Here is a 12,397-nt window from a genome sequence, read left to right on the forward strand (position 1 = left end):
CAGACCTACAAGATCAGGAGACACAGAATATCACCTCGACCAGCACACCTCATATGAGCGGGCGCTCTCAAAAAATTACTGGATCTATACCCCAGCATGTGAATCGGAGGCTAACAGTGCAAGACACAGCAGGGACGCTAGCCCAAGGGACACAAAAATGGACTCAGCCACCTGTTGTTTTACACTGGAGTTACGCTGAACAGGCATCTCGCTCTCCTTCACAACCCACATATAAGGCGCAACAAGCATTAAGAGAACTCAAGTCCTGTCATCGCAAAAATTCACAGGTTTTTATATCAGATAAAGGCTAGATTATTGTAATGTCAGCTAGCAGGGGTTAAACAACTACCCTGTTGTGCTGATCAGATGTGACTTTGCTCAATCCATCTAGGAGGTTGAACAGAGAAAACCACAAGGGACTCATTTTGAAAGGTGGCCCGTTGGCAGAGATGTTTAGTGTTTCACATGTTGTTTAGTTTCAGTTAATTATGTATGGGATATGATAGCTTGGATATGCCACATACCTCACTCTACCCTACACAGCCTGCTACTCTAAGATGCTTAATTTAATTTTTTTATAAAATAGCATATTCTTCCTCATACTATTGTACTGAAGGAAGGCTATCTATGGGAAAATAAATAATAAATAGCCTACATGTTTGTGGGACGCACAGTCTTTCCCTGGCGGCTGGCGGCCGAGGCCACAGGGAGGGCAGTATTATATTGCATTAGATGACATGTACAGAGAATCGCTATGTATCCCAACATTATAGTGATGGTATTGGCGGTATACTTTATGAAACAGCAGAAATATGTTGGGTCACCAATTCACTTTCAAGTATGTAACATGAATACCTCAGTAATTCATATCATATAGTATTAGTAGTTTTTTTAAGTCTTGTTACTATTGCTGCTGCAGTTACTAATTTCTCACAAATATTCATTGCTACAACATTGATAATGTCCAAAAAGATTGCCATACATAAGGTCTCATCATTAAGACAGATATCAAGAGGATCCTTTGTCAAATATCACATTTATTTATACCCTCACTTTGTGTATGTGTAGTATAATTTATCCTCCCTATTGCATATGGAACGTTAGACAGCTAGTTATGTTCTTAACTATTAACCCAGTTGGGACTTTTTTCTTTCTTTATTGTTTTCTATATCACATTATGTAAAACCTTCTCTTTTTAGTTGTTCTTTCTGTTAGTTTATCCACAGCATTGGACTAATACTACTCCACACCAAACAGATTTTAAATTTCTAAGGGGTCCAAGAGCGACTTAACATGATGTCTTAGGGGTATAAAAATGAAGTCTGTCTTGTGTAATATCTTCTTTAAAGACTCAATTTACAAATTATATGTATATTTACTGCATGATAAGTCTGTATGTACCATTTCATTTGACAGTTCTTCAATAAAAATAAATTAAAAAAAAAAAAAAAAAAAAAAAAAAGGTTTTCAGAAATTATTACTAAGAAATGGGATAGACTAGGTGTACCGTTCTCTCCCCCTCCTATTTTTAAGAAAATGTTTCCAATAGATGCCGCTACACGGGACTTATGGCAAACGGTCCCTAAGGTGGAGGGAGCAGTTTCTACCCTAGCTAAGCATACAACTATTCCTTTCGAGGACAGTTGTGCTTTCCTAGATCCAATGGATAAAAGTTAGAGGGTTACCTTAAGAAAATGTTTATTCAATAAGGTTTTATTCTCCAGCCTCTTGCATGCATTGCCCCGGTCACTGCTGCTGCGGCCTTCTGGTTTGAGTCTCTGGAAGAGACCTTACAGGTAGAAACTCCTTTGGATGATATACTTGACAAGCTTAAAGCGCTTAAGCTAGCCAATTCATTTGTTTCTGACGCCGTTGTTCATTTAACCAAACTAACGGCTAAGAACTCAGGTTTTGCTATACAGGCGCGTAGGGCGCTATGGCTTAAATCCTGGTCAGCTGATGTTACTTCAAAGTCTAAGCTTCTCAACATTCCCTTCAAGGGGCAGACCCTATTCGGGCCTGGACTGAAGGAGATCATTTCTGATATTACTGGAGTAAAAGGTCATGCCCTTCCTCAGGATAGGTCTAATAAATTAAGGACCAAACAAACTAATTTTCGTGTCTTTTGAAACTTTAAGACGAGCGCAGCATCAACTCCCTCTAATGCAAAACAAGAGGGAAATTTTGCCCAGTCCAAGCCGGTCTGGAGACCTAACCAGGCCTGGAACAAAGGTAAGCAGGCCAAGAAGCCTGCTGCTGCCTCTAAGACAGGATGAAAGATCAGCCCCCGATCCGGTAACGGATCTAGTAGGGGGCAGACTTTCTCTCTTCGCCCAGGCTTGGGCAAGAGATGTCCAGGATCCCTGGGCGTTGGAAATTGTGTCCCAGGGATATCTTCTGGACTTCAAAGCTTCTTCCCCAAAAGGAAGATTTCACCTCTCCACAATTATCTGCAGACCCAGATAAAGAGATAGGCATTCTACATTGTGTTCAAGACCTCCTAGTTATGGGAGTGATCCCACCTAGTTCCAAAGGAGGAACAGGGGCAAGGGCTTCTATTCAAATCTCTTTGTGGTTCCCAAGAAAGAGGGAATCTTCAGACCAATCTTAGATCTCAAGATCCTAAACAAATTTCTCAGGGTCCCATCTTTCAAGATGGAGACTATTCGAACCATCCTACCTATGATCCAGGAGGGTCAATACATGACTACCGTGGACTTAAAGGATGCTTATCTTCACATTCCGATACACAAAGATCATCATCGGTTTCTCAGGTTCGCCTTCCTAGACAGGCATTACCAGTTTGTGGCTCTTCCCTTTGGGTTAGCTACGGCACCAAGAATTTTTACGAAGTTCTGGGGTCACTTCTGGCGGTCCTAAGGCCGCGGGGCATAGCAGTAGCCCCTTACTTAGAACGACATTCTGATACAGGCGTCGAATTTCCAAATTGCCAAGTCCCATACAGACATTGTTCTGGCATTCCTGAGGTCTCATGGGTGGAAAGTGAACGAAAAGAAGAGTTCTCTATCCCCTCTCACAAGAGTTTCCTTCCTGGGAACTCTGATAGATTCTGTAGAAATGAGGATTTACCTGACAGAGGACAGGTTTTCAAAACTTCTGAATTCCTGCCGTGTTCTTTATTATACTTCTCGCCCTTCGGTGGCTCAGTGTATGGAAGTAATCGGGCTTAATGGTAGCGGCAATGGACATAGTTCCGTTTGCCCGCCTACATCTCAGACCGCTGCAACTCTGCATGCTCAGTCAGTGGAATGGGGATTACACAGATTTGTCCCCTCTACTAAATCTGGATCAAGAGACCAGGGATTCTCTTCTCTGGTGGCTATCTCGGGTCCATCTGTCCAAAGGTATGACCTTCTGCAGGCCAGATTGGACAATAGTAACAACAGATGCCAGCCTTCTGGGCTGGGGTGCAGTCTGGAACTCTCTGAAGGCTCAGGGGTCGTGACTCAGGAGGAGGGCACTCCTTCCAATAAACATTCTGGAACTAAGAGCGATATTCAATGCTCTTCAGGCTAGCGGCAGTGAGGTTCATCAGATTTCAGTCGGACAACATCACGACTGTAGCTTACATCAACCATCAAGGGGGAACAAGGAGTTCCCTAGCGATGTTGGAGGTTTCAAAGATAATTCAATAGGCAGAGATTCACTCTTGCCATCTATCAGCTATCCATATCCCAGGAGTAGAGAACTGGGAGGCAGATTTTCTAAGTCATCAGACTTTTCATCCGGGGAGTGGGAGCTCCATCTGAAGGTGTTTGCACAGTTGATTCAACGTTGGGGCAAACCAGAACTGGATCTCATGGCGTCCCACCAGAACGCCAAGCTTCCTTGTTATGGATCCAGGTCCAGGGATCCCAAGGCAGCACTGATAGATGCTCTAGCAGCGCCTTGGTCCTTCAACCTGGCTTATGTTTTTCCACCGTTTCCTCTGCTCCCTCGTCTGATTGCCAAGATCAAACAGGAGAGAGCATCGGTAATTTTGATAGCACCTGCGTGGCCACGCAGGACTTGGTATGCAGATCTGGTGGACATGTCATCCTTTCCACCATGGACTCTGCCTCTGAGGCAGGACCTTCTACTTCAGGGTCCTTTCAACCATCCAAATCTAATTTCTCTGCGGCTGATTGAACGCTTGATTTTATCAAAGCGTGGTTTCTCCGAGTCGGTCATTGATACCTTAATACAGGCGCGAAAGCCTGTCACCAGGAAAATCTATCATAAGATATGGTGTAAATATCTTCATTGGTGTGAATCCAAGGGTTACTCATGGAGTAAGGTCAGGATTCCTAGGATATTATCTTTTCTCCAAGAAGGATTGGAGAAGGGTTTGTCAGCTAGTTCCTTAAAAGGACAGATTTCTGCTCTGTCTATTTTTTTGCACAAACGTCTGGCTGAGGTTCCAGATGTGCAGGCGTTTTGTCAGGCTTTAGTCAGAATCAAGCCTGTGTTTAAACCTGTTGCTCCGCCTTGGAGTTTAAATTTAGTTCTTAAGGTTCTTCAAGGGTACCAAACCTGTTTTTTTTTTTAACCTAAGGTGGTATCTAATAAAAATATCAATCAGGAGATTGTTGTACCGTCACTGTGTCCTAATCCTTCTTCAAAGAAGGAACGTCTTTTACACAATCTTGACATGGTTCGTGCTTTAAAGTTTTATTTACAAGCTACTAAAGATTTTAGTCAAACATCTGCATTGTTTGTTGTCTACTCTGGACAGAGGAGAGGCCAAAAGGCTTCGGCAACCTCTCTTTCTTTTTGGCTAAGGAGTATAATACTCTTAGCTTATGAGACTGCTGACCAGCAGCCTCCTGAAAGGATTACAGCTCATTCTACTAGAGCGGTAGCTTCCACATGGGCTTTTAAAATGAGGCTTCTGTTGAACAGATTTGTAAGGCCGCGACTTGGTCTTCGCTTCATACTTTTTCAAAGTTCTATAAATTTGATACTTTTGCTTCTTTGGAGGCTATTTTTGGGAGAAAGGTCTTGCAGGCAGTGGTGCCTTCCGTTTAAGCACCTGCCTTGTCCCTCCCTTCATCCGTGTCCTATTGCTTTGGTATTGGTATCCCACAAGTAATGGATGATCCGTGGACTGGATACACCTTACAAGAGAAAACATAATTTATGCTTACCTGATAAATTTATTTCTCTTGTGGTGTATCCAGTCCACGGCCCGCCCTGTCATTTTAAGGCAGGTGTTTTTTATTTTTAAACTACAGTCACCACTGCACCCTATAGTTTCTCCTTTCTCTTGCTTGTCTTTGGTCGAATGACTGGTAGTGGCAGTTAGGGGAAGAGCTATATAGACAGCTCTGCTGTGGGTGATCCTCTTGCAGCTTCCTGTTGGGAAGGAGAATATCCCACAAGTAATGGATGATCCATGGACTGGATACACCACAAGAGAAATAAATTTATCAGGTAAGCATAAATTATGTTTTTATTATTTTGGAGGGCTTTTTTATTTTATTAGGGGGATTAGATTAGGTGTAATTAGCTTAAAAAATTGTAATTATTTTATTATTTTCTTTAATTTAGTGGGGTTTTTTTCCATAATTTAGATAATTGTATTTAATTGTATTTAATTGTTGTTAGTTTAGGGAATTAATTTAATTATAGTGTAGTGTTAGGTGTAATTGTAACTTAGGTTTATTTTTATTTTACATGTAAATTGGTCTATATTTTAACTAGATAGTTATTAAATAGTTAATAACTATTTAGTAACTATTCTACCTAGTTAAAATAAATACAAAGTTGCCTGTAAAATAAAAATAAACCCTAAGATAGCTACAATGTAATTATTAGTTATATTGTAGCTATCTTAGGGTTTATTTTATAGTTATTTAGTTTTAAATAGGAATGATTTATTTAATTGTAGTTATTTTATTTATAATTATTTAAATTACTGCTGGAATTTGAATGTCAGCCTGCTTTATCGCACCTTATTCATTTAAGGTGCCACTTTCCTTGTGAGTAGTTTTTTGCACATCACTTTTATATTTGTTGTTTTAACGATTCACACTATGTTGGCACCCCTTGTTTATCTTCCCTTCCAAGTTAGGGGGGTGTTAGGGTTAGGGTTAGACTTAGGTTTAGGGGTTAATACATTTAATATAGTTGCGGTGACGTTGGGGGCGGCAGATTAGGGGTTAATAAATTTAGGTAGGTGTCGGCGATGTTAGGGACGGCAGATTAGGGGTTAATAAAATGTAACTAATGTTTGCGAGGCGTGAGTACGGCGGTTTAGGGGTTAATATATTTATTAAGGTGGCAGCGATGTCTGGTCGGCAGATTAGGGGTTAAAAATGTTATTTAAGTGTTTGCAATATGGGGGGGGGGGCTCGGTTTAGGGGTTAATAGGTAATTTATGGGTGTTAGTGTACTTTTTAGCACTTTAGTTAAGAGTATTATGTTACGGCCTTAGCCCATAAAACTCTTAACTACTGACTTTTAAATGCGGTATGAGTCTTGACAGGAGAGGGTGTACCGCTCACTTTTTCCAAGACTCGTAATACTCGCGTTAGGAAAATCCCATTGAAAATATTGGATACACAATTTACGTAAGTAGATTTGCGGTATGTTGGAGTGAGTGGTACACCTGTACCTGCCAGACCCGTAATACCAGCGGGCGTTAAAAAGCAGCGTTGGGACCTCTCAACGCTGCTTTTTAAGGCTAACGCAAAACTCGTAATCTAGGTGATTGTAATTTGACCAATTAATATGATTGATAAAAGATGCTAGAAAATACACAGTTAACTCCCTCCTCTAATTTTAAAGAGAAGCTAAACACTGTAAGATTGTTACTGAAACTGTCAAGAGGTTGCATCAAAATTCAACTAGGGGTGGGAGAGAAAAGAGAGCCTGGTATTTTAAAAGGGTGTTTCTGCACCATTTTTTAAATACAATACAATTAACTCTAATACTTAGCTGAATATACTGTCCCTTTAACTAGTCTTAGAAGAGGCTATAAGTGTTTTGATTTCCTTGTTTAGCCTAGAGAAACCTAGGTTACAACAGTGAAGCACCTTTTACTAAAAGCTTCACACATTCTTAATGATATTAATAAAAAAAAGCACAAAACAATATATTATTCCAAGGATAATGCATATTTTAACTGTATCTTTATGCCTAGTGTTTATTACTTGCTTTATATCAATTTGTCATGCAGTGAGAATTGTTGGAAGCATATTGTTGAAGTGTATAGTTTTGTATGCTGGAATATGTGCAGCATGCTTTAACCCATTAACCCAATGCAACATATACTGTATATACTTTGGTTATTGTACCGCACAACGTATATATACGTCTAAGCTACAGAAAGCTCTAGCAGTCTCTGCTGTTAAGTACCAGATGAGAGCTTGAGTTCCTGAGCTCATCTGCCTGCATATGGAACTGTAGCTCGTCACTGTCTGTAACGGTCATCTGCTGGTGCCGTGCCGGCGGGAGGTGTGGAAGGAAATCCGAGAGCCAGGTGGGCGGTCCAGCAGCAGGGAGGGAGGGAGTGGAAGGGCTCTACAATACAAAAAAATAAAAAAATAAAAAAGGGACAAGGAAGGATGGGGAGCTATGCTACAGAAATAAAGTGGGGTGGGAGGTGTCGGGACCACTACACTACAGAAATGTAATAAAAAATAAAATAAAAAAAATACAATTGAAAAAAATAAAAGTTTTATAGGTACTGGCAGACAGCTGGCAGTACCTAAGATGGTGGACATTAGTTAGAGGGGGAGGGTTAGAGAGCTGTTTGGGAGGGATCCGGGAGGTTGGTGGATAAGGGGGAATCCCACACTGCAACAAATAAAAAATATATATTATGGGGGGGTGGAGCTAACAGCCGAGGCAAGCAGTCACATCTACTCTGAGCTCCAGCTATAGCCAAGGCATAAAGTATCTAAAAAAAAGCCATTCTACCCTCTTTAAAAGATACTCCTTCTAACCACAGACATCGTAGGGGTTGGGGGAACCCTTGACTTTCCTTTTGTAGGTCAAATATCCCCCGAGATTATCACATAGCAATACCGTTCACTGAGGCCTATGCAGCACTTCTAGGCCTGATCCTGCAGAAAATCACACAGGCAATATCTGTACACTCTCCAAATACCTTTATGCATATTATAGTTGAGATCGGATTTTATGGCAGAGACTTGCAATTAAAGGTGTTGTGGAGGCCTAAAAATCATATGCTACTGACCGCTGCTGCCCTTCATCTACGTGATCAAACCAGGATGAGATACTAAAATGGAGGATTCGCATATCATAGTATGGGTGTGCTAGATAGAGGCGCTGGTTCTTTGTCATTCGCTGTCTGCTCGTTTGTCACTCTTTTCTCCTTAGTTTTCCTCAATTTCTAGATACAAGCAACAGTGCTGAGACATCAAACTGAAGCATCTGAAATAAGGTGTATATCTACTCACAGTAAATATTCCAAAAAGCCGGCTCTCTCCTGTAGCAAATAAACGATTCCACAGATTTTTGAATAAAAAACTGTATTTTATTGAAGCCCAATGCGTTTCCACGGACCCAGCCATCTTTATCAAGAGCTATAAAAAGTAAAAAGTGCTTTACATACCAGAGAGCATGGTCTCTGGAATGTAAAGCAGTTTTTACATTTTATTGCTCTTGATAAAGACGGCTGGGTCCGTAGAAACGCGTTGGGATTAAATAAAATACAGTTTTTTATTGAAAAATCTGTGGAATCGTTTATTTGCTACAGGAGAGAGCCGGCTTTTTGGAATATTTACTGTGAGTAGATATACACCTTATTTCAGATGCTTCAGTTTGATGTCTCAGCACTGTTCCTTGTATTTAGAAATTGAGGAAAACTAAGGAGAAAAAAGTGACAAAGGAGCAGACAGCGAATGACAAAGAACCAGCGCCTCTATCTAGCACACCCTATCTATTTACACAATGTTCAGGAGAGACTGTGAGACGGCTGCAGGTCAGAATTTAAAGGAAAGTATTCACCCATATTGTACATCTTTTGTATGTGTATATTATAGTATGCCTGACAAACGCTGAGGAGTTCATTATCTCTCTGTTTAAGGATCTGGGCACTTTGGATCACCATCAGGTGCTCTGTAAGGCTGCACTGTGGACAACGGTCAGCTTACCCTCAGTTGATACACTCCTTAAACTTTGCCCGCCAGCAGCAAAATCACACTACATACCTGGAGTGGTGTTGTAGGGCCCCGACGCCACTCACCAGCCCTGTTGAACACGTTGCAAGACGAGAAGAGTCAGCAGAGTGAAAATGAACGCAACAAGGTTCCGAGGCAGAGGCAATGGTCAGTTGAAGATTTCCTTCCGTATGTGCTGCAGATGCTCTGGCAGTATTAGAGAAGCCGCAGAAGCCTGTAAATATATATGTGTCTGCGAGCACAGCGGGATCCCTCTGGAAGTCATCAATGATTCGCCACATGCAGCTCTTTCCCACCAGGAGATTCGGAGGATCCAGTTCTGAAAGTCTGGGGACTCAACTGCCAGTGGAGATCTATTGCTTAAAAGTAGGGGTGGGATAGGTGATCAGTTCTCACTCCAGTCTCAGTGCCTTTCACATATTGGGGCCAAAATTAGCTATTATAGGTTCATAGTTTAACCTCTTGTTTTATATTTGGACGTTATGATCTACTGAGAGTTAGTTTCTATATTCTATATATAACGCTGTTAAAATTTATACCTTATATGTAGACTTGTATGTTGTTGTTTTTTCCTATTGTCTTTCTTCTCTCTAAGCAATCACAAAGCTGTTATGTTTTTTTTTATATAGCTATGATTTGAGCATACTATAAAATGTGTTATAAATTTATGGGATGTTATCTAATGGGCTAGAACCTACCCTATTTGACATATACCTTTTTTCTCAGTAATAGATATTGCTTAAAGTCTATTGAACTGTGCTAATGCAGTCCTACCCAGAATGAGGCATGTCTATACTGCAGCTATGAAAACTCTTGTACATTACACAAATTACTCATGCATAATAGAATTTCCATATGCTATTTGTTAGATTTCACACATTTAACTTTACTCCCTGGCTATATCAATTTGCTTCACATTGTGGAGTTCCTGTCTGCGGCCAAGACAGCATTCTATGATAGTGCTAATACTTATATTTAAAAATCTACATTGGACAGTTCCACCAACTCCCATTTGCTTATCTTCCGGAGTTACCCTGAGCTTTATTCCCACTTTGCCATAGCAAACTCCTATCAATCTAGTCCCTAGAAATTGATGTTTGTGTAATAGCTCCCTACTCCTTTGTGTCAATCCCTATATGTATGTATTCTTGTATTTATAGTCCCTATATAGTGACTACAATTCATTATACACAGTGGTTGATTGTCATATTATTTCCACTAGGCTAATGTATATGTCTTATGTTGTGTACTAGCACCTTTAGCTTTATAGTAGTTTATCTATTTTGATGTCAATGATGTTAGATATTTTATGTCAACAATTCATAACAAGCAATTAATTTTGATTCAGTATTAGTGCTCCTAAAAGTATGAAACTTCTCTCATCACTACTCTCACTTTATATTAATACAACTGCCCCCTCATAACTTAAATAATAACTTATATCACACTTTTATATTCCACCCACCCCTTACCATCTGCACTACTATAGCCTAAGAGATGCACTCTCATTAAAATAAACTACTATTTTGTTTACTCCTCTTTGCTCTTAACATTCTCCCCTCCGCCCCCCCCCCTTACTTATAGCGGTGTTTACCTGCTGAACACTCCTGTAACCATTTCTGCTTTATTCTGATCTTCTAAGGTCTCCCATGTGGTTATCATTGTCAGAATACTTCTCCTATATCAATTGGCTCACGAGCAGTCATAACATTAACCACTAGTATTACTAACATTATGTATAAAAATCAGGTTTACGTTGACATCAAAATGCATAATCTTTTATACTATAATTGCATTTATACTATTTGAAACATGCAATTGTCAATTCATGCATAAAAGTTAATTGTTATTTTTCTTTATCTTTCTGTTATGAATACTACTGAACCTCAATAAAAGATTATTTATATATATATATAATTATTATTAAAAAAAAATATTAATAATTTAAAAAAATGCCTTAAATCTTCATATTGACAGGTTGTTTGACAGTACATAAGATGTTGGTGACCAGTGTGTGTGTGTGTGTGGGGGGGGGTAAGGTAGGGAAAAGAGCTGTTTCGGAAGGATCAGGTAGGGATCAAGGGGTGTGAGGTTTCAGGTAGGAGGGTAATTTCTACACTAAAGCTATAATTAACCTTACAAGCTTCCTGATTAACCCATTCACTGCCGGGAATAATAGAAGTGTGGTGTGCAGCTGCAATCTAATTACCAAAAAGCAATGGCAAAGCAATGTATATCTGCTATTTCTGAACAAAGGGGTTACCAGAGAAGCTTTTACAATAATTTATGCTATTTTTCCATACGTTGTATGTAAATAATTTCTGTGAGAAACCCAAAGTTTGTGAAAAAGTTAATGATTTTTTTTTTTATATGATTGCATTTGGCGGTGGCATGAAATATACCAAATTGTGCCTAGATCAATACCTTGGGTTTTCTACTAAAAAAAAAATAGTTTGGACAGGTAAATAACAAAAATGGGGCTCTATTTCTGTTTAAAGGGACACTCAGGTTAAATTAAATTTTCATGATTCAGATACAGCATGTAATTTTAAACAACTTTCCAATTTACTTCCATTAAAAAAAATGTGCACAGTCTTTTATATTTACAATTTTTGAGTCACCAGATCCTACTGAGCATGTGCAAGAATTCACAGACTATACGTATATGCATTTGTGATTGGCTGATTGCTATCACATGGTACAAGGGGAGTGGAAATATACATAACTTTAAATTTGTTATAAAAAAAATCTACTACTCATTTGAAGTTCAGACTAAGTGCTATTGCATTGTCTTGTTATCTTGCATTTGCTAAAAATTCTCTGGTATTTTGGGCAAGTTCTTCTGTGAATGTCCCGGTAATGAAGGGGTTAAACAACATGTGCCAAAATCATAGGTTAAAAAAAAAAGATTTTCACTGGGATGAGACTTGCTTTTTGTATATAAGGGGTATACTGTATCAATGCCTGTTATTGCAGACAAGAAATTTGGAAAGAAATTGTATAAACGTGTTATTTATTGAGTCAAATTTGGACACATCTAAATATATGTTTATAGAGATACATTCACATTTATTTTAGAAATATTTTTACTGGCTGCGTTACTTTACAGATTGTTTATGTTGCCAAAAAATCTCCAATATTTTATTCTGCTATGTATCTGCTATTTGTTATGTATCTATATGGCAAAAATAAAATGATATAAACAATGATCCAACCAATTGAAAAATAAAGAGAACATTTTCAATGCC

The 12,397-nt window shown here is 39.2% G+C and overlaps 1 protein-coding gene across 1 annotated transcript in view; it reads left to right on the forward strand.

Moving 5' to 3' along the window:
- SVEP1 (sushi, von Willebrand factor type A, EGF and pentraxin domain containing 1) overlaps positions 1–12,397 on the forward strand; it is an 802,056-nt gene that overhangs the window by 693,351 nt on the left and 96,308 nt on the right. The gene's annotated exons all lie outside the window — the stretch shown is intronic.

This window comes from Bombina bombina, chromosome 2, assembly GCF_027579735.1.
Source record: "Bombina bombina isolate aBomBom1 chromosome 2, aBomBom1.pri, whole genome shotgun sequence".
Lineage (NCBI taxonomy): Eukaryota > Metazoa > Chordata > Amphibia > Anura > Bombinatoridae > Bombina > Bombina bombina.